This window comes from Petaurus breviceps, unplaced genomic scaffold (assembly GCF_028583685.1).
Source record: "Petaurus breviceps papuanus isolate PSGF00001 unplaced genomic scaffold, PetGlider_PUasm1.0 38, whole genome shotgun sequence".
Classification (NCBI taxonomy): domain Eukaryota; kingdom Metazoa; phylum Chordata; class Mammalia; order Diprotodontia; family Petauridae; genus Petaurus; species Petaurus breviceps.
This window is the reverse complement of record NW_027186304.1, coordinates 64,452,654-64,474,775: the sequence shown is the minus strand read 5'-3', so window position 1 is coordinate 64,474,775 and position 22,122 is coordinate 64,452,654. Positions and strand designations below refer to the sequence as shown.

The window sequence follows — 22,122 nt, the reverse complement described above, 5'->3', positions numbered from 1 at the left end:
TAATGGATATTATATATAATAGCTACTATATAATGGACATTATATAAAACATTATTATTGATATTATATTAAATAACATTTATGAATTCATATATTACATAACATTAATGTGTAATCAATATACTTATAGACATGAAATTTTCATTGTATTTTTATCCATTTTGCTAAATATTTCCCAGCTACATTTTAATCTGGGTTTGGGCCACACTAGGAATATTGTACCACTGCAGCCCCATGTTCTAGGTAACTCTCTAAATATTTAAATTGCAGAAAAATTGCCTGATCTGCAAAGGCAGAGGGGATTACCTCATTAGGGAGTTCTTAACAGCAAAGAAATAGTGGGTTCAGTCCCTATCCCTAGCCTTATGAAAAAAGAAGTTAGCTTTTTTAATACTATGGTTAGTGATTTTAACTATTCCAAGCAAATAGTGCAAGAATTTCCATAAGTGCAGGAATATGGCCCAATATAGTTCATCTCTGTATCCCCCATAGTACCTTAGCACACAGCAGATATTCTACCATTATTTGTTGCATGGCTAGCAAAGCAGGTGGACGTAAGTTTTTTAATTCATTTTAGCAACTCCACTTAAACAGGGTCTTTTAATGAATTTGTTTTGATAATTTCAATAATTCCAATAACAAGTGTTTAAGTGTGGCACCCTTTACCCACAGAGTATCTTCAAGAAGCAAGCATGCTGGGGCGGCCAGGTAGCATAGCGAGTAAGAGCACCGACTCCAGTGTCGGGATGACCTGGAGATCGATTCCCGGGCTCAGACACTTAGCACCCACCCAGAAACACCTGGCCATGTAACCTTCAGCAAGTTACTTAACCCCAATTGCTTAGGGGCGGCCAGGTGGCTCAGCGAGTAAGAGCACCAGCTCCAGTGTCGGGATGACCTGGAGATCGAATCCCGGGCTCAGATACTCAGCACCACACCCAGAAATAACTGGCTGTGTAACCTTGAGCAAGTTACTTAATCCCAATTGCTTAAAAAAAAAAATAAAAAAAAAGAAGCAAGCATGCCTCTTTGTACCAAAGGATAGATACCACTAACACTGCAAACCTTCAAACTGTGCTCCAAAACCTCAAACGAACCCAGTTGCAAGAGGAACTCTGACAAATGTTTTGGTCCAAAGCTGAAAGAAATTCTGCCTAAAGATAATATCAACATCCTTGAAAGCAAATGTTAAATGATTATTTCCAAGTGGCAGGGGCAGCTCTCCTTTTTTATGCTATACCCTGACATCCATTATTGATCTTCTTCTGTCCCAATCAGCCCCTGGATAAACTCTGTTTACAATTCATTCAGTTAATAATTTTCTTTTAATAATCCACAGAAGCATAGGAATAGAGCAGATATTTATTTGACTTCATTACTTAAACTTGACTCAGAAACAAGAGAGGAAGTTGTGTAAGTAAGGAAATGGACAACCGTGGATAAGTTTTCCTGATGTGTCAGGTTTATTTCTGACCAAGACTAATACAAAAATCTAGCTTGCTACTTCTGCCCCAAAGCCCCTTATTGCTAACTTCCTTCTTCAGTCATAACTTTTAGAAGGCATTGGGTTTGTCATCAAAGGACCTGGGTTTCAGGTAGGGTTCTGCTACTTACAGCACAACATTAAGCAAATGACTCTCTCTTTCACTTCTCTTTCCTCATCTGTAAAATGAGAGGACTGGATGAGATTATATTTGAAATGCATTCCAACTGAAAACTCTGGGATCCTATGATCCTATTTGACTACTTTGTAGTATAATTATTAATCAACACTTAAAAGACACATAAATACAGAAAAATATTACTGTAAGATATTACAAGCACATACAAAATGTAAAGCTTGAAGATGAATTAAATAGAGAAAAATCCAGATCCTGAACAGATATTTTCTTTCATTACTCCAAGTCCAGTGTTTCTATGACACTAAGTGATATGCTTAAGATGGATGGTCTAATATGGCCCAGTCTCTTATGGTTCTCACTTCTTTCCTTTCCTTCCCCACCCCCCTCCCCATTCCCTTTCCTCTTCCTTCTCATTTTATTAAATAATAGTGTGGTATGGTATGGTATGTAGACAATGGCAATGATTGGCTTAAGGGCTAAAATTCGGGTGCAATTTAACTTGTAAAATGAGAATAATTCTTGTACTACCCAACATCATAGGATTACAGTAAGGATTGAATAAAATAGCACCTATGATTTGCCCAAGGTCACATGCTTAAGTGGCAGGGCTTAGATTAAGTGCTGAGAGAAACATGTTGGGCTCAAATCCCATCTCTATTACTGGTATGACTTTGGGCAAGTCATTTAATGTCTTATTGTAAAATAAGAGGGTTGGGGAAGCTGTTCCCTAACCTAAGCCTTTCTCCTGCTTTTATGAATTTGTACAGGACCTTTAATATCTAAAACACATTCCCACCTTATTTCTACCCATTGAATTCCTTTCTTCCAGTTCAGGTTCCACATCCTCTAAGGGTCTTTCTTTAATACCACCCCCCCTCCTGCTAGAAGTAATCCACCTTTCTCCAAATACCCTTGCCTCTCTGTTTGAATTCCATTCATCTAATTCACATTATAGATATTTTTGCAAATCTCTCATCCCTCACTCACTTCAATCTTGAAAGCTTATTTAGTGAATGGGAATTGGTTGTTTTTAACACCTTGAGTTCTCCAGCACCTGCCACTTAGTAAATATTTGTTTAATTGAAGTATGTTTCTAATAAATTTCTCCCTTAGTCATTCTGCTTACTGCACAATCATCCCTCATGTCCATCTTTTCCTTTCTTGTTGGTCTGCCTAACTAAAAAGACTAAAAAAAAGATTTGGGGGGACAGCATAGGGGAGGTAATCCTAAGGATACTCAATGAAGCATCTTCCTATCAATTCTATGACGAGATGAAGGAGAACATTTGGAAGCAAGCCATTCACATTTTTTTCATCAGTTAAAATAAAAAGTTCTCCTATGTTTAAAAGATGCAAAGAAGAGGGATGTACAATAAGACACAAAGGTGGAAGATGAGGCAGGAGTGATAGCTATATCCACAGAACAAAATACATCTCTGAAAGTTCCTAATAGTAATTCATCCCATGAAAAGAAATATATACCCAGGCTTCTCTAAAGAAGAAAACTACAATTTAAAGGTTTATGATTTAAATTCAAAATTTTGGAAGCAGACATGTTGGGTTCTCTACTCCTATTTATCATTAACTACACATGAGGACATTATCACTTATTTCATAGCATTACAGATATGAGAGGTAGCTCCCCTAGCAAGTAAGCTCAGTTATTTAATCAATAAATCAACGAATATATGCTAAAAATCTATTATATGTAAGGCATCAATTCTGCCAAAGGAAGATTAACTGCCTAGGAATGAAAATTTCCATGAAAAACTAGTTATTTTGAGCAAAATCAAAGATAAGGGTATATTGCCATTTTTGGGATTTGGGTTTAATTTGTTTTGGGTTTGGGTTTTTTTGCATATCAGGTTTTCTTTGAAAAGAGGTGAATTAAGAAGTAGACATTTGCTTTAGAAACAAATTCAGTATATGTTTCCTAAGGTAACTAATTCAATGGAGATACTTTTAAGAGAGTTATGGTTTATACAATTTCTCAGGAAATACAACTACTGTGAATAACTAGGATTTCTATTGTATTGTTTGGCTCATACCTTTATTGGGTACCTGTTGTACCAGAGAGAAAAGGGTTTTCATTGTTTTGGTTTTACCTTGTCCCTGATCTCTAAAGGAACCAGCTGGTAGAACATTAGTTTTAGAATCAGACAACCAAGGTTTTTCAATTTTGAAACTGGACTTTATATTCTGACAGACACTTACTAGCTCTGTGTGACCCTGGGCAAGTCAAAGCTGTAGCCAGCTGTGTGACCCTGAACAAGTCCAGTAAAATGGAAATAAAAATGTCGCATCTACTAGCTACTACAACTACTATTATTATAGTACCCACTTTACAAGGTTGTTGTAAGGATCAAATAGATAAATATATAAAATGTATTTATTATACATAACAAATAGAAACATCTAAATGGCACAGTCGATAGGGCACTGGGCTTAGAGGCAAAAAGACCTGATTTCAAATCTGGACTCAGATATTTATTAGCTGTGTGACTCAGACTTAACCTTTGCCTACCATACCACAGTTTCCTCACCTGTAAATGGGAACACAAATGACACCTACCTCCCAGGTTAGCTGTACGAGTAAAATAAGACAATATTTGTAAAGCACTTTGTGAATCATAAAATTCTATGTAAATGCTGACTATAGCTGTTATTAACATATAAAAATATGTGTAAAGCACTTTGTAAACTTTAAAGTGCAACATAAAGGGTAACTAGCATTTATATAACCACCTAATGGCAAGAGACACTTAGATAATCACTCTAAAGTTCATAGAGCAATTTACAATACTAATGAGTTTTACTGTCAAGGCCACATTCCTCAGATGTCGAAATGGCTTTGCCCGTGGTCCCAAATGATCAGTGTCAGGTGGGACATTTAGACCCAGATTTATTTTGATTCCAGGATCAGCACACCTAGTCTGGATCTAGGATCATAGAGTTGGAGGCAGGACATACCTTAGAAGGCATGTAATCTAACCCTGATAGGGCAGTCAGGTGGCACAGTGGATACAGTGCTGGGCCTGGAGTCAGGAAGACTCCTTCCTGAGTTCAAATCTGCCCTCAGATACTTACTAGCTGTGTGACTCTGGGCAAATCACGTAATCCTGTTTATCTTGGTTTTCTCATCTGTAAAATGAACTGGAGAATAAAATTGAAAAACATTCCAGTATCTTTGCCAAGAAAACTCCAAATGCGGTCACAAAGAGTTGGACACGACTGAAAATCTAACCCCTCTCATTAGGAACCTGATGTTCAGGGGCATTAAAGTGGTTTGCTGATTTGAATCAGATCCTTTGACTCCAAGTCTTACAATTTTTCAAACGTACCATTTTGTTTTTCTCTTCCCACTATATAACATTGTTTCTTAAACAGGTAGAGACAGAGAATTTTTTGTGTAACCCCTTGCCACCTTCTTTTCCTTGCCAAAAGATGGTGAGAAAAAAAATGAGAAAATATAAATTCCAGAATGGTAACAAAGGTGGCACTTTACTGGCATTATTCAGGTCACCCTTCTGAGACCCAAAGAACGGGAGGAAGATCACTTCCTCTGACTCTTGGGCACCAATTCCTCCTCTTCAAGCGTTGGTTCTGGATTGAGCAACATAGTTTCCCCATGGAAAGGAGAAGTGGCCTAGTCAATCACTCTCCTACAAATTCCCTGTCCACAGGGGAATTTACCATAATTTATAAGAACAGTAAAAGAGAGAGATGTATCAAGTTTTCAACCTGCTCAAAAGCCCAAACAACCAAAGAAATCATCCTACTGCCCTGTTTTATGCAAAGTGCTTTGCAAATTTTCTTTATAAGTGGCAGTTATTATTATTGTTATTGTTGTTGTTTTGATTAAGCATACAATACAACCATCTCTCCCAATGGCTGAAATTATGAGAGAGACAGAGACAGAGACAGAGAGACAGAGAGAGACAGAGAGACAGAGCCAGAGAGAGAGACAGAGAGAGACAGAGAGACTAACTCCTGCCTCAGTCCCATGTGAGGAAATTCAGATACTTTGCTTTACACCTGATACTACCCTAAAAGAGAGGGAGTGGAAAGAAGAGGAGGATATGATTAAAAATAAAGATTTATATCAACATACATTACGATTCAAAAGGGATTCACAGGCCCTACCAAAAAAAAAAAAGCCAGGAGCCTTCCCATATGGAGGACTAAACTACAAAAGAGAAATGAAGCAGACCAAGACTCCTTCCTAAAGTTTTCTGACTATAAGTCACCTTACAAATCGAACAGGTGACATTTATTCAAAAACTAATTCCATAATTGAAAGACACACATCCACCTAATTCTGGAATATAACTTTCAGATGTCCTGACAATTCCCTTTAAATCGTTGACTTTTTCATCCAATTTCTTCACTTATACAGAAACCTGGCTCTTTGCTGAGGATGCCACATCACTTACAATCTCATACAGTGGAGGCCATTTTTTCCAGTCCACCTAACATATAGGGCCAAGAGAAAAAAAATCAGCATACAAGCAGACAATCTATACAATGACCACAGCAATGTAAATGGAAAGCACTACAAAACAATCAGAAGTTAATATTGCAAAATTACAAAAAAAAATATGGCCCCAAAGAAGAGAAATGAGAAGAAAATTTTACCTTTCACCTTTGGAAATGTGAGAAATCCATGAGTGGGTCAAATTATATTGCATATAATTTCTCTTTTTTTTTTTTTTAAAGCAATCGGGGTTAAGTAACTTGCTCAAGGTTACACGGTCAGTTATTTCTGGGTGTGGTACTGAGTATCTGAGCCCGGATTTGATCCAGGTCATCCCGACACTGGAGCCGGTGCTCTTACTCACTGAGCCACCTGGCCTCCCCTAAGCAATTGGGGTTAAGTAACTTGCTCAAGGTTACATGGCCAGGTGTTTCTGGGTGGGTGCTAAGTGTCTGAGCCCGGGATTCGATCTCCAGGTCTTCTCAACACTGGAGTCAGTGCTCTTACTCGCTGTGCTACCTGGCCGCCCCATATTGCATATAATTTCAAAATTTTTAATATATTTATTGGTTTTTCTGATTTTTTCTCCTCTTCCTCATTTTATTTTTTTTCTTTCAAAACATTTTATGAAATGGTTCTCTGAGAAGAGGAAGAAGGAAGATTGGGGAGAAAATTTCTGATGATAAAAAATAAAAGCCATCAATACCATATATTTTTAAAAACAAAGATAGGCACACTCTTTGTTCCTTATGGTTACTTCCACAAAATTCCTCTACCACCATCCATAAAAGATTTTTCCACTTTCAAAATCCATGGATTCCCAGCATACCACCTTCTTTCACTTCTGGTTAATGCCATCTACCATACTTCATACCCCTCTCCCAACTTCCTCAATGACTGAATTATCTTCTACAACCCATATATTTATTTATCCTTATGGGACTTAATGTCCATTTTGATGATCCATGAGACATCTTTTTTTTGTCTTTATTAGTTTGTTTGCTTACTTTTGGTTTATAGGATTCAGTTCCACAATCCCTTGAGTTTCAAATTTTCTCCCCCTTCCTCTCCCCGCCACCACCAAGGCAGCATGCAATCAAGTATAGGATCTACAAATACTTTCACATTAGACATTAGTCAGGTTGTAAAGATGGATTATAACCAATAGAATGAACAATGTGAAAGAGGAAACAAAACCAAACAAGAAAAAAAAAAGAGAGCTGGTAGTTTGCTTCAATCTGCATTCAAACTCTGTAGTTTTTTCTCTGAATGTAGACATCTCTTTCCATCATGAGTCTTTTGGAGTTGTCTTATAACCTTGCATTGCTGAGAAAAGCCCAGTCTCTCAAAGTTGGTCATCACACATACATTGTGTCTGTAATTGTGTGCAAATTTCTCCTGGTTCTGCTCTTCTAACCCAACATCAGTTTGTATATGACTTTCCAGGTAAATATGAAGTCCTTCTGCTCCTCATTTCTTATAGCACAATAGTACTCTATTACATTCATATACCACAACTTGTTTAACCATTCATCAGTTGAGGGGCATCCCCTTAATTTCTAATTCTTTGCCATCACAAAAAGAACTGCTATAATTATTTTTGTACATATGGGTCTTCCTCCCACTTCTATGATCTCTTGGGGATACAACCCTAGAAGTGGTATTGCTGGGTCAAGGGTATGCACTTATTTATAGCCCTTTGGGCAGAGTTTCAAATTGCTCTCCAGAATGGTTGAATCAGTTCACAACTCCACCAACAATGCACACATTTTCTCCAGCATTTGTCATTTCCCTCTTTTGTCATCTTAGCCAATCTGACTGGTGAGATGTGGTACCTCAGCGTTGTTTTGATTTGCATTTCTCTAATCAATAGTGATTTAGAGCATTTTTTCATATGCTTATAGATATCTTTAATTTCTTCCTCTGAAAACTGCCTGTTCATATCCTTTAACCATTCATCAACTGGGGAATGACTTGTATTCTTATAGATTTGACTCAGTTCTCTGTATATTTTAGAAATGAGGTCTTTATCAGAGACATTGGTTGTAAAAATTCTTTCCCAATCTTCCACTTCCCTCATAATCTTGGTTTCATTGGCTTTGTACAGAAATTTTTCAATTTAATGTAATCAGAATTATCCATTTTGCATTTTGTAATGCTCTCTAACTCTTGTTTGGTCATAAAATCTTCCCTTCTCCATAAATCTGACAGGTTAACTATTCCCTGCTTTCACAGATTGCTTACAGTATCAGCCTTTATATATAGATGGTGCACTCATTTAGACTTGATTTTGGTATACAATGTTAGATATTGGTCTATGCCCAATTTCTACCATACTATATTCTAGTTTTCCCAGGAGTTTTTGTCATATAGTGAGTTCTTATCCCCAAAAGTGGGGTATTTGGGTTTATCAAACAGTAGATTACTATAGTCATTGACTGCTGAATCTCATATACCCAATCTATTCCATTGATCCATTTCTCTATCCTCAGTCAGTACCAAGTAGTTTTGATGACTGCTGCTTTATAATACAGATTAAAATATGGTATGGCTAGGCCACCTTCCCTAGCATTTCTTTTCATTGATTCCCTTATATTCTGGATCTTTTGTTCTTCCAAATGAATTTTGTTACTATTTTTTTCTAGCTCTATAAAGTAAGTTTATGGTAGATTGATTGGTATGATAATCCATCAGACATCTTCCAAATCATACTCTTCAAATTCAACAACCTGCTTCTTTATTCCATTCTAACAAAATGCTAACATGGTCCTACCTAAGACCTTACCATCTCCTTTGCTGTCTCTTCATCCTCTACTCAACCTCTTAATGAGTATTTTCCTCAAGGGTCTATCCCAGGGGTAGGGAACCTATGGTCAATTGTCCTGTTAAGTTTGGAATCAGCCAAAGGGCTGCACTTGAGGACCTAGAGGGCCACATGTGGCCTAAAGGTCTCAGGTTCCCCATCCTGATCTATCCTCAAGCTTCTCTTATGTTCAATATTCTTTCCCTAAGTAATTCCACTCATGACTTTTGACTATGATCTTCACATAGATGGTGCCCAAGTCTACATTTCCAGTTCTGATCTATCTTCAACTTTACAGAAATTATCTTCATCTACCTACAAGACATCACCTGGATATAGCATCTCAGACTCAATATGTTCAATCAATCTAACTTCCCTCAAAACCAGTTCTTTTTGTTTTCACTATTTCTTTTGTGGCACCACCATCCGCTCTGTGTCCCATGTTTATAAACCTTGGTACTATTTTTGACTCTTCCCTTTCCTTTACCTTTCAAATCTGAACAATCATCAAGCTCTGTTGCTGTTGATCCCACTTACACATCTTTTTTCCACATCTCCTCTTCTATTCCTGATTTCCCAACTCTTATTCACTATCATGACCACACAACTGGACTAATGCAACAGTCTTGAGTTATTCCTGCCAAGCTCCACTTCTACCCATCTGTCCTTCATATTGCTTTATTTTTTTATTTATTTTTCATTTATTTATTTATTTATATTTATTGTTTAATTTTTATTTATTTATATTTATTTATTATATATTATATTATATATAATATATATAAATATATTTTATTTATTTATTTATTTATATTTATTGTTTAAGAACTTTAGGGAAATAGATGATTTATTGACAGAGCATAGATGGACTCACTGAATTAGCAGGAAAAGGGGTCGGGCATCCAACACAGAGGATGGAGTTGAACTGATGAAATCTTTCACTCTTTCTAACTGAGCTGTTCCACCCTCCTAACCTTCTCCCAAAACAAAACAAAACATCAAAACTCTGTCAACAGAGAAGTACCCAAGATGGATAATTCCCCATGACAATAAAGAAAATTACTTCCCTACAACTCTGTTCGGTAAGAGGAAAAGACATTTGTGTAATATAAAACAAGAATGAAGAAAAAAAACCCAGTAAGATAAAAATGTCTTGCTGTCCCTTAGGCCTTTGCTGGGAAGGGCAGAATCTGCTGGCTATCAAATCTCATGAGGCTCTTAACCAAGAATGTTTCACCCAGAATTTCTTCAGTGTTCTTCCAGTTAACAGAGGTCAAGAAATTCTGAGGGAGGGATCGAAACTTAGAAAAACTCAAACAAGGAAGTTCAATTTCTCAAACCAAAGACTCTCACTCTCCCTTGCATTTTCCACCTCCTTCCTAGTCTTGTTCCCTTCCTTACTGTAGATTTATATTTTAGAAATTGCAAGAGGTAGACTAAAAGTCAAGAAGGTAGGTCAGAGGTGACCCAGCTCAACTCTCCCAACTTTCCCATCCAAACAACTTAAAATTACACCTCAAACCAAATTTTAGAGTAGTAGAGCCAACAAAAGATCAGGGTGAGTCATTTTCTGACCTAAGAAATTTTAGGGTGCTGGCAAAAGTTTCTGACGCCTGGGTGGAAGCCCATGCAGAGCCCACACGCACCATGGAAGCATTAGCAGCATCTTTGGGAGTTCTCAGCCCAGAGATGGTAGGAAGTTTAGACAACTGGTCAGAAAGAGATTACAGGGGACCTTTTGTTGGTCCCCAGTACAGCTGGTACTGGCTGGCAACTCTACAGCCCACGCGTAGTTCTGGGTCACAGTTTCAGGGTGGAGAGGAGCACTAGGAGTCAGTCATAGGGAATCAGGGCCTCTGCTCCCAGTTCAAGGCAAAGAGAATGCTACTTCTTGTGGCTACAGGTGACCAGGGGCCCTTCCTGGGTAAAGATAGGTGCACAGACCAGAAAAGCAGTGATCATACCTCTCCCAGGGTCATACCACTTTGGAAGCACCAAAAACTTGCAGAACCTCAGAACTAACTCTGAAAATGGCAGCCTAAAAAAGCCTGAAGTTTGGAACAGTGCCTTCCCACCCCAACTATAAGCAGAGTTTAATTTTAACATAAAGTTCAAAGTCAAGAAATATGCTGGAAAAATGAGCAGAAAACAAAAATTAATTTGATCATAAAAAGTAACTATGGTGGCAGGGAAGACCAAACTCATAAGAACATGATAATGCAAAAACTAAACAGCTACAACTAAAGCCTCAAAGAAAAAGGCTAATGAACACAAGCCCAACAAGAATTCCTGGAAGAGTTAAAGAAAGATGGGTAATAAAGGAAAAATTGGAAAAAGAGAGTGATGCAAGAAAATCATAAAAAGAGAATTAACAGCTTGGTAAAAGAGGCACAAAAAATACTGAAGAAAATAATAACTTTAAAAAACAGAATTGGACTAAGGGTAAAAGAGAAACAAAAATTAAATGAAAAAGAAAAAAAATTCCTTAAAAAGTAAAATAGGCCAAATGGAAAAGGAGGTACAAAAATTCACCAAAGAAAAGAACTCTTAAAGAAAAAGAATTGGCCAAATGGCATAAGAGGTACAAAATCTCACTGAAGAAAATAATTCTTTAAAGATTAGAATTGGGCAACTGGAAGCTAATGACTCCATGTGACATCAAGAAACAATAAAACAAAGTCAACAGAATGGGAAATTGAAGAAAATGTAAAATATCTCATAGGAAAAACAAATGGTCTGGAAAATATATAAAGGAGAGATCATTTAAGAAAACCTGAAAGCCATAATCAAAGAAAGAACCTAGACATCATATTTCAAGAAATTATCAAGGAAAATTGTCCTTATATAGTAGATCAAGACAATAAAATAGAAATACAAAGAATCCTCCTAAAAAAGACCCCAAAACAAAAACTCTCAGGAATATTATAGCCAAATTCCAGAACTTTCAGGTCAAAGAGAAAATACTTCAAGCAACTAGAAAGAAACAATTCAAATATTGTGGAGGCGCAGTCATAATCACACAAGATTTAGCATCTTCCATATTACAGGACTGGAGGGCTTTGAATATGTTACTCTGGAAGAAAAAGAAGCTTGGATTACAACCAAGAATAATGTACCAGGAAAAGAATATGATCCTTCGGGGAGGGGAGGGGGAGATAAACATTTAATGAAATAGAGGACTTTGAAGCATTCCTAATGAAAAGATCAGGGCTGAATAGAAAACATGACATTTAAACACAAGACTTAATAAAAGCATAAAGGTAAACATGAAAAAGTAATCATAAGGGTCTCAATAAAGTTACACTATATTTCTATATGGGAAGATGATTCATGCAACTCCTAAGATCTTTATTAGGACAGTTAAAAGGCATAGATTTGAGTCAATTATATTGGAATGATCTAAAAAAAATGAAGGGGTGAGACAAAGAGGGATGCACTGGGAGAAGGAGGAAGGGAAAGGTAGAATGGGAAAAATTTCCCACTTGGACCTCACTCTCCTAGGAACTGGTTGGTTCAAAGAGGAAAGTATACATTATCTATCTATCTATCTATACACACACACACACACACACACACACACACACACACATACATATATACATACACACACACTCAGTTGTGTATAGAAATGTAACTAACCTAATAGGGAAATAGGAAGAGAAAGGAATGAGAGAAAGGGGTAGGGGTATGATAAAGGAAAGGATATATTAGGAGAGAGTGGTTAAAAGCAAAACAAACTTTGGAGGAGGAACAGGAGAAAAAGAGAAGTAGAGGAAGAAACAGAAGAAAATGGGATGGAGGGAAATACATAGTAATTGTGATGAGATGAGCTCACCTGTAAAACAGAAGCAGATAGTAGAATGGATTAGAAGCCAGAATCCAACAATATGTTGTTTACAAGAATCTAATGTGCTTCAGATGAATTTTCAAAAAAGGAAGAGATAGCAATCATGATCTTAGGCAAAACAAATGCAAAAATAGACCTAATTAAAATAGACAATCAGAGAAACTACATTTTGCTATAAGATGCTATAGACAATGAAGTAATATCAAAAAAAGTTACAGCAATTTTTTCTGATAAAGGCCTTGTTTCTCAAATATATAGGGGACTGAGTCAAATTTATAGAAATAAGAGCTATTCCCCAATTTATAAATTTTCAAAGATTATGAAAAGGCAGCTTATAGAAGAAGAAATCAAGCTACCTATAGTCATTTAAAAAATGCTCCAAATCACTATTGATTAGAGAAATTCAAATTAAAACAATTCTGAGGTATCACCTCACACCTATTAGTAATGACAAATGCTGGAGAGGATGAGGGAAAAATAGGTATATTAATGAACTGTTTGTGGAGTGGTGAACTGGTCCAACCATTCTGGAAAACAATCTGGAACCAGTCCCAAATAGCTATGAAACTGCATACCCTTTGATCCTGCAATACCACTACTAGATCTGTATCTCAAAGAAATCAAAGAAAAAGGAAAAGGATCTGCATGTTCAAAAATACTTATAACAATTCTTTTTGTGTTAGTAAAGAATTGGAAAAAGAGGGGATGTTCATCAATTGGGTAATGGCTGAACAACTTGTGGTATATGATTGGGATGCAGAACTATTGTGCTATACGAAATGATGAGGGGTGGTTTCAGAAAAACATGGCAATACCTAAATGAACTGATGGAAAGTAAAGTATGAAGAACCAGGAGATCATTGTGCACAGTAAGAGCAATGTTGTAATGATTATCAACTGTGAAAGACTTGATTTCTCTGATCAGTACAATAATAAAAGACAATTCTAAGACTCATGATGAAAAAATGCTATCTACTGAAAGGGAGGGAGGGGGGAGAGGAAGAGAGGGAGAGGGGGAAGAGGAAGAGGGGGAGGGAGAGAGAGAGAAAGAGAGAGAGAGAGAGAGAGAAAGAACTGAAGGACTCTGAGTGCAAACTGAAGTATAATTTTCTCACTTTGTTTTTAAATGTGGCTAATATGGAAATATGTTTTGCATAATTTAACATGTATAATTGATATCATATTGCTTGTCTTCTCAGTGGGTGGGTAAGGAGTGAGAGGGAGAGAGAATTTGGAACTCAAAATTTTAAAACAAAAGAACGATAAAAATAAATAAATAATAAATTTGGGAGGGGTCATGGGGAGAGGGGGAGAGAGTTGTGAAAGAGAGAAGAAAAACCAGTTGTGTGACTTAATTGTCAGAAAATGCAGAAGTTGTATGTTTAAATCCCATAAAATTTCCAAATTATTCAATATTAGTGACATTAATAAGAGACCCTTTAAATATTTTCTTCCATTGATTTTCATAAATTTTACCATGATTTCAGAATTACTATCACCTCTAATTCTCCTCCATTTAATCTATGTGTCATCATTGCTCTTCCCATGTACATGACACTATATTCTCCAGAATGATAGAAAAGTAATTAGGGTCCAAGAGAAGAAACTGCTTTCTGGGCACTTCAGGGGAATTGCTAGATTTTTACAAATGATACAAAAGAGGCTCTAAGGGCCAGGGAAGTGACAAGGCAAAAATGTCTATTTAGAGAAGTATCTAGGGTCACCAAATGCCACAATCCAAACAATATTCTATACCAGAGGTTTTTAAACTTTTGTATCATGGACCCCTTTGGAAGTATGATAAAATCTATGAACCCCTTCTCACACTCACACACACACACACATGCACATGATTACAAAGAAATATATTACATTTTAATACAGTTGTTGGAATAAGTTTTAAAATTAGTTCATGGTCCCCAGGTTAAGAATAACCACTCTATACTAAGTAAATTCAGAAAAAAAGTATAGCTAATTAGGAAAAAACAACACCTGGGTATGTTGAACACAAGAGTTAGTGTTTCTCAAGCTAAAAGTCTCCTCAACTTCATCATATTCCCTATTAATCAATTTCTCCTTCCAGCCTCATCTCATTAACTTGTTTCCTGCCCATCCTATCCCTCCCTTCATCATCTCTCCTCCTCTGTATAAAGTCTCACAAGCTTAGATAGATGAAGTCCAGTTTAAAATAGACTCCTCATTTCGGAAACATGTAGAATCAGGCGAAGATGTTAATACTGTGTCCCCCTTACATGAAAATGTGATAAATGGTGGTTGAATTAATTAAATCCTACTGTACTTTTTTAACAGAAGAAAGTTGGAGGTATCTTTGCTGGAGCCCTGAGAATAAAAATCATTGCCTTAATTACTAAATACTTTTAGAAATATGCAATTAGGTTATATGTCATATAATATGTTACATATGTATATGTATATATCAGGATATATGTAATATATATATATATATTATACAAGGAGAATCAGCTTCCATTTCCATCTCTGCTATGATTCCCTGGGTAACTTGAAATTTAAGGTTATATGAGTCTTTAAAAATCACTTAGTCCAAACTTGTCATTTTATAATGGAAACCAAAGGCAAGGAAGGGTCAATGACTTGCTCTAAGTCTCACAGAGAACAAGAATGTGTCCACCACAGTGCTTTGCATGCAGCAAGTACCTAATGGATATTTGTCAAATTGAATATAAAAGTTCAGCAAAAAGTTTAATATCTGCAGATTCTCATTCTGGTGAAACTAGAAAGCAATGAGATGAATTTATATTCTCTAAAATGTCTTCCAGCAGTAGATTCTATGATCCTAAGAGTAACTAATGCAAATCAATCCCAAAGCTTATTACCCTGAGAGATGTAGTTACCAGCAAAAGAGTCCTTCTGGGTATACAATGGGGTAGAAGATTTGAGAAAATCCCTCTGATAAGTTTTTCTTAGAGAATCTAAAATTAATAGCAATAATAGGTAGTTTTGCTATTATTAAATAAACATTGCACTTTGCTGTTGTAATTCAGACATTTCAGTTGTCAGACTCTTTGTGACCCCATTTGGGGTTTTCTTGGCAAGGATATGGGGGTGGTTTGCCATTTCCTTCTCCAGCTCATTTTACAGATGAGGAACTGAGATGAACTGGGTTAAGCGACTTGTCCTGGGTCACAAGACCCAGTAGTAAGTGTAAGTAGTAAGTGTCAGAGGCCATATTTGAACTTGGGAAGATAAGCCCTCTATCCACTGTACTATCTAGCTTCCCATATTTCATTTAAGAGTTTGTAAAACACTTCACAGATATTATCTCATTTTATCTTCACAACTCTGGGGAAAAGGTGCTATTATTATCCCCATTTTACAAATGAGGAAACTGAGGCTAAGGAAGTTTAAGTGATTTGTCCAAGGTCATGAATCTAAGTGTCCTCATCCTACTTGAGGTAGGTTCTACTATTACCCCCATTTTACAGATAACAAAACTGAGGTTGATGGACATTATATAATGTGCAGAGGTTCATACAGCTAAGTAATTGTCTGGGGTAGGATCAGAATTCAGGCTGTCCAGGCTCTAGGGTCAGAGCTCTATCCACAGCACTACTTACTTACCTTACTAGAACTGATCAAGACATGTTTACTGAGTGCCTTTTCTGTGGCCAATGGCATATTATAGTGGAAAGAATACTGGTTTAGAAGTCAAAAGGCCTGAGTTCTAGTCATGTGACCTTAGATTATTCTTTTCACTATGGAGGTTCAATTTCTTCTTCTGGAAATGTGGAAAATAATATCTGCCTGCCTTACAAGTTTGTTCTGAGGATCAAACTAGAATGAAGGTAAAAACTCTCTTTTAAAAATAAAAAAAAAGTAAATCATGAAATAATTCTAATGTATTAATACTGTTATTGGTCCAGTGGAAGATACCAAAGCAGTTTCAGGTACACAGCCCCTATCCCTGAGGAAATTTTTTTGGTCTGATTTAAATTCCAACTTTGATTAATATTGTTAGCTTATCCCTGACAGATACCTGAAGAAATTATAACAGTGCTAATAGCGACCAATATCTGTGCATACAGATGTGGACAAAACTGTTTATCAATTAAATTCAGCAAACTTTTAAGTACCGACATTCACATCAATATTTTTTCATCATATGTACATGTACAGGGATGAGAACTGGACCTTTGATGATTCCATTGGTTTTCATAACTCTTTGATAAAGAAACAGCTTCAACAGGGTAGGTCAACACAGCATCTCTTCAAGTTATAGTCAGAGAATGACCTAGACTCCCATGGTTACATGAGTGCCACAAAGCAGTCACTTAAGACTACATAGTCAGCACGTGGCACAAAACAGTCTTCCTGGCTCCATACCCAGAACTTTAAAGTGCATATAAAGTGCTTTATAAATGTTAACTCAATGGATCCTTACAATACCCTGTGAGGTAGGTGATATTATTATGCCCATTATACAGATTATGAAAGTGAGGCACAGAGAGGCTAAGTGACTTACCCAGAGTTAGACAGCTAGTAAGTGTCCATAGCAGGATTTGAACTCAGGTCTTCCTGGCTCCAAATCCTATCCACTGTAAAACCTAGCTATCTATCCAGATGTGTATAATATATTTCTATTTACATTAACATCAGATAAATACAGGTTTCTTGGAGAATATTTAAATTGTAAAGTTTTTAACTTTTTTAGTATCCTAATAGCTTGAATCACTTCAAACCACTGAAATTCTGAAGAATTCCTTTTCAGATACAAATGTAAAGCACAATGTTTCATTTACTGATCTGAACTATCTTTCCATATTGTACAACTCAAAGACATAACCACATTAGTTGATTAAAGGTCAGTTGTTAGCATTTAGTATCAAACTATCACAGCATAGAAAAAAACATCTCTTGAACAGAATTTTGATAATCAGGAGCTAATTAAACCAAGACCTGCCCTACCTATGATGTAACTAAAATGACCAATCTGGGGAAAGTAGTGTCATTACTCATAATTATTACTATAATTAGTCTCATGTTTAGTTAATCATTTAAGATTTGCAAAATATTTTACGTGCCTTATCATGTTTGAATCTCACAATAACCATATGGGTTAGGTACAATTATTATGATAATTTTGCAGATGAGAGAAAAAATATCAGGGCAACTAGGTGGTGCAGTGAATAGAGCACTGGCCCTGGAGTCAGGAGGACCTCAGTTCAAACTTGGCCTCAGACATTTAACACTTACTAGCCATGTGACCTTGGGCAAGTCACTTAATCCCAATTGCTCTACCTTCTACCCTTCAAAAAAAAAAGTCAAAAAGTTTTTTAAAAAATGTGTCTAAAAGGTTAACTGCGACATTCAACTAATAACTGTCAGGGGAGGGATCTGAATGAAAGCCTGCCTGAATCTGTCTACCATACCAGGATGCTCACGTAACTAGAGAAAGAAAACAAAACTAACTCACAAAGTACTTAGTTTTCATTCTATCTGCACCTGGTTACTCTTTTTATTTAATGACATTCCCAGCATAATTATCATTGATGCTTTATTACCATATAGATTATCGAGAGTTAAAGTTCCAGAGTCTTACAGAATTCATAGAGAGACTTCTCAGGAATTTCTGCATACAACACTGAAAACTCTCTGGAGGCCCAAAAAGTCACCAAAAAATTTTGGTGAACTTGAATTTTCTTTCTTCCTTAGCTCAAAAAGCATTTTTTTTTGTCCTTGTTACTAAGATGCTGATGCTGCACTTCGGGGGAAAAAACCTTGCTCCTATATTTCCATCATCTTTTCATTACCTTTCCTTTTCTTTTTTTACTTTTGAATGTTTTTTTTTTCTTAATCACCCTTTTCTTCCCATTAGTTCCTCTCTTCTACATGCATGACTTTTTTCAGGCACCAACATTGTCTTTGGAATCCAAACTATAACAGCAACTCTACAGTTTTTTTTTTTTTATTACTGGGCATTAGTTATGGGTATGTCCTATTTTATGCAGATGAAATTATATAATGCAGACTCCCTTTCTTATATAATGACTACAGGATAGTTAATACCTGTGAAGCGTAGCTATGTCAAAGACTAAATACTGGGTTAGAAAAACAACAAATTGAGCAAAAATCCTACCAGCCTACTATGCTGGCAATCAAGCTATTTGAATTTGGATGCAGTTTGGATCCTTAAAACACCTCTCACCTTCTCTGCAGAGTGGATCAAGAGACTTAAAAATCGGGCCAAAAAGTTCAAATGCATTAACTGCGCTCTGGAGAAAGCTAAAGCAAACGAGATCATGAAGGGAAAAAGTTTCGACCGGAGCTACACCCTTCCTCTCCCAAGTGCCCCCCGTGCAAAGGAAAAGCAAACCTCTGTAGTCTCAAAATAACTCTCGCTTCCTTTTCACTAAAGGGCTGGACAGCTTATCAGATGTCCGAAAGCCCTGTTCCCCAATAACGGTAGGACCAGCAACCCTGAAGACATCCCACACCAAACTCTGCTTCCTCTCCCGCCAGAAATGCGGCTTAAAAATAGAAAAATAAAGTTTACGTTTGATGTCAGATCAGATATCAAGTAAATCATGTTCAAAAGATTTGGATGTGAGGTTCTGGCTGTGCCCTTCGCTACCTGTTTGATCTTCCCTTCTCTGGACCTTGGTATTCTTATCTGGAAAAGGAGATGACAGCTTCCAGCTCTAATATGTCTAATTCTGCTACGTTCTCTGGGGATCCCAGGGCAGAGGATTGATTGGATTTCGCAAAATGACAATTCCCCTGATACACCTCTGCCCCTTTATCACCCCCCCCCCCCCCCGGGCGCAGAGAAAGCCAGGGGAACTTCTCCTTACTTTCTGTAAAGCAAGCAGGAGGCGGAGAAAGCCCAGCAACCTTTTCAACCTGTCGGAGTGACGTCCCCCAACATCCATTCCTCCTCCCCTTCCCTCCACCCCCCCAGGCCGGCACACAACTGGAGAGAACAGCGTTCAAAGCAATCCAACTATCCAATTCCGCACCTCAGACCAAAACAAAAGCAAAAAAAAAAACAAAAACCCAACCCTTTTTGGGCATCGTCCGGTGCCCACAGCTCTCGAACCCCCAACACCACGCCCCTCCTGGGCTCAGCGCCCGCGACAGGTAAAGCACCTGCAGTGATTTCCCGCACCCCCCTCCCCCCATCGACCCGCTTTGCAGCCGCCCACGCGTTTTTTGTGTGGCCAAGAAAGCGGGGCGGGTACCAGTAACCAAGAGACCTAAGGATAACCTTAATCAGGGGCTGAGGTGGCAGGAAGGGGCAGCAGTTTTCTCCCACACCAGCTGGCTAAGAGATCCTGCCCCCACCTTTCTTCACTGCCGGGCGCTTTTCCCGCGCCCCCAAACACACACACACACACACACACACAGACATACAAACACTCTCCTCTCCTCAGTTCTTGGGCCAATCGCCAGCTTTTCGGCCCTTGTCTCAGCACCGTTCTCCCAGCACACAGTAAGCGCTTGATAAATGTTTGCTGACTTGTGCAAATCTGTATCTGGCAGTTTTACTCTCTAAGCAGTCCCGGGAGCCACTCCCTGAGACGCCCATCCCATCCCGATCGACCCACCGCGAGGTCCCACGATCCCGCTCCACTCCTCACCTTCCTGGTTTGGAAAGTTGGGGTGCCGCGCTGGAGCTCCACGGTGACTTCAGCCCAGTCCTAGGAAGGGGTGGGGAAGGGAGTGAGGGAAGCGAAGCCCACGGAGGCTTTGGGGAAGGGGAAGAAGGGAGAGGGAGAGGGAGGAGAAAAGGGGACGGGGATCGGGAGAAAGGTTTCAATGGTTCCCGACAGAAAGGGGAAAACCCCTACTCTGTTGTGGCTGTCGGAGGCCCACCAGCGATTGAGGGGTGGCGGCTCTTCCCTGGGCCAGGAAAAAGTCTAGAGCAGCCCCAGAGTTTCAGGGCAAGCTAGCGCACCCAGCCCCTGGCAGGCAGAGAGGAACTAAGCTGGGTTTCAGGGGGTTGGCTGAGAGGTTCCCGGCTACTTCCTGCTATTTCGATTTGCATACACAGCCTTCAATGGGGGAGGTGTCCGTTGGGTCTTCTTGGCTTAAAGTCTTACTCTACTATGTGACCATCCCGAGGAGTTTAGAGGAAAAAAAAATAAAAGGAAACCCGAGCAAAGCCAAGTGAAGACTGGTCACTGAATTGAAGCTGCAGCTTGGGGACTTTCAGATGAGGGAGGGGGGCATATCCATAGAATTAGCACTGGAAGGGACATGGGAGAGTTATCTACCACTCTAACACCCCTGATTTTACAGATAAAGTCACAGAGGGGTTGAGTAGTTAGTGGAAGAGACAGGATTTGAATTCAGGTTTGATCATTTTGGGGTTCTTTCTGCTCCACCAAGCTGCCTCTAATAGAAGGGAAAAGGAACAAGAGGGGGTTGACATTGAAATCATGAAATGCAGCATCGTGGCTAGAGAGCTGGTCTCAGAATCAAGAACTCTGTTCAAGTCGTGTCTGAAACATAATGGCTGTGTGACCCTGGGCAAGTCACTTCTCAGTAGCTACTCAGTAGCCCAAGCAACTCTCGAAGACTATAAACTGCTATGCGGGTGCAAGCTAGGCATGGTCAGAGGGAATTCCCTAACCCAATAAAATAACTGGTCGGTTAAAAACCAACCCCAAAAAAATGGATGAAAGTTAGGATGCTAGAGCACACAACGATCCATTTACCTGAGATTCAAATAGTTAAATGGTTTGCCCACTGTTACACAGGTGAAGCAGTGTCTGGATCTGAGCCTATGTTTTCTTCAGTGCTTGTTTCATACCACGGTGACTCCAGATCACATTCCACTCTCCTTCCAGGAGTTAGTTGCAGGATTTCGATAAAGCCATACCTATCCTTCACTCATTACAGCTTAACATTCCCTCAGCTGTGAAAAGCTCTGGACAATCCTTCTTCTTCCCCTTAGGGCAGTTATAACCTAACCCCAAAGGAGGCATTGACAACACCACTGGACAGGTGTCTTTATGAAAATCCCCGCTCAAACTCCCTAGCATACCCACAGCCCTTTCCTTCAGATCCTTTCCTGTGATAGGATCTCCTACTAAGGTAGGCTCTCCACTCCAGGGAAGTAATAGATGAAGAAAAGCCCTGTCCTTCCCTTCCCTCCTTTTTCCTTTGGGATAGTACAAATCTCACAGGATCATCCCACATGAATGGGTTGCATTTTCCATCACAGATCTCACTTATTACATTACCTTTCCCCTGAAATCCAGCCTTCTTCCTATCTCTTCTGTCTCTGTTAAGGGTCATCACAATCCTTCCAGTTACCCAGGTTTGAAACCTTGGGGTCATCTTTGACTTCTCACTTTCATTTATCCCACACAAGTAACTGACAAATCTTGTCATT

General features: G+C 38.4%; 1 protein-coding gene across 5 annotated transcripts in view; it reads right to left on the bottom strand.

Annotated features, from left to right (window-relative positions):
* The window catches only part of LYN (LYN proto-oncogene, Src family tyrosine kinase), a 145,858-nt gene extending 125,065 nt beyond the window's left edge, over positions 1 to 20,793 (bottom strand). For 2 of the 5 annotated variants that reach the window (XM_069099952.1, XM_069099955.1), the window contains exon 1: positions 20,136 to 20,239. The gene's annotated coding sequence lies outside the window, so the exon portion shown is untranslated. Of the gene's footprint in view, positions 1 to 20,135; positions 20,240 to 20,329 lie in introns of those variants that run through there. The other 3 variants (XM_069099953.1, XM_069099954.1, XM_069099951.1) reach the window with 3 other exon arrangements.
* Between the last annotated feature and the right edge of the window lie 1,329 nt (positions 20,794 to 22,122).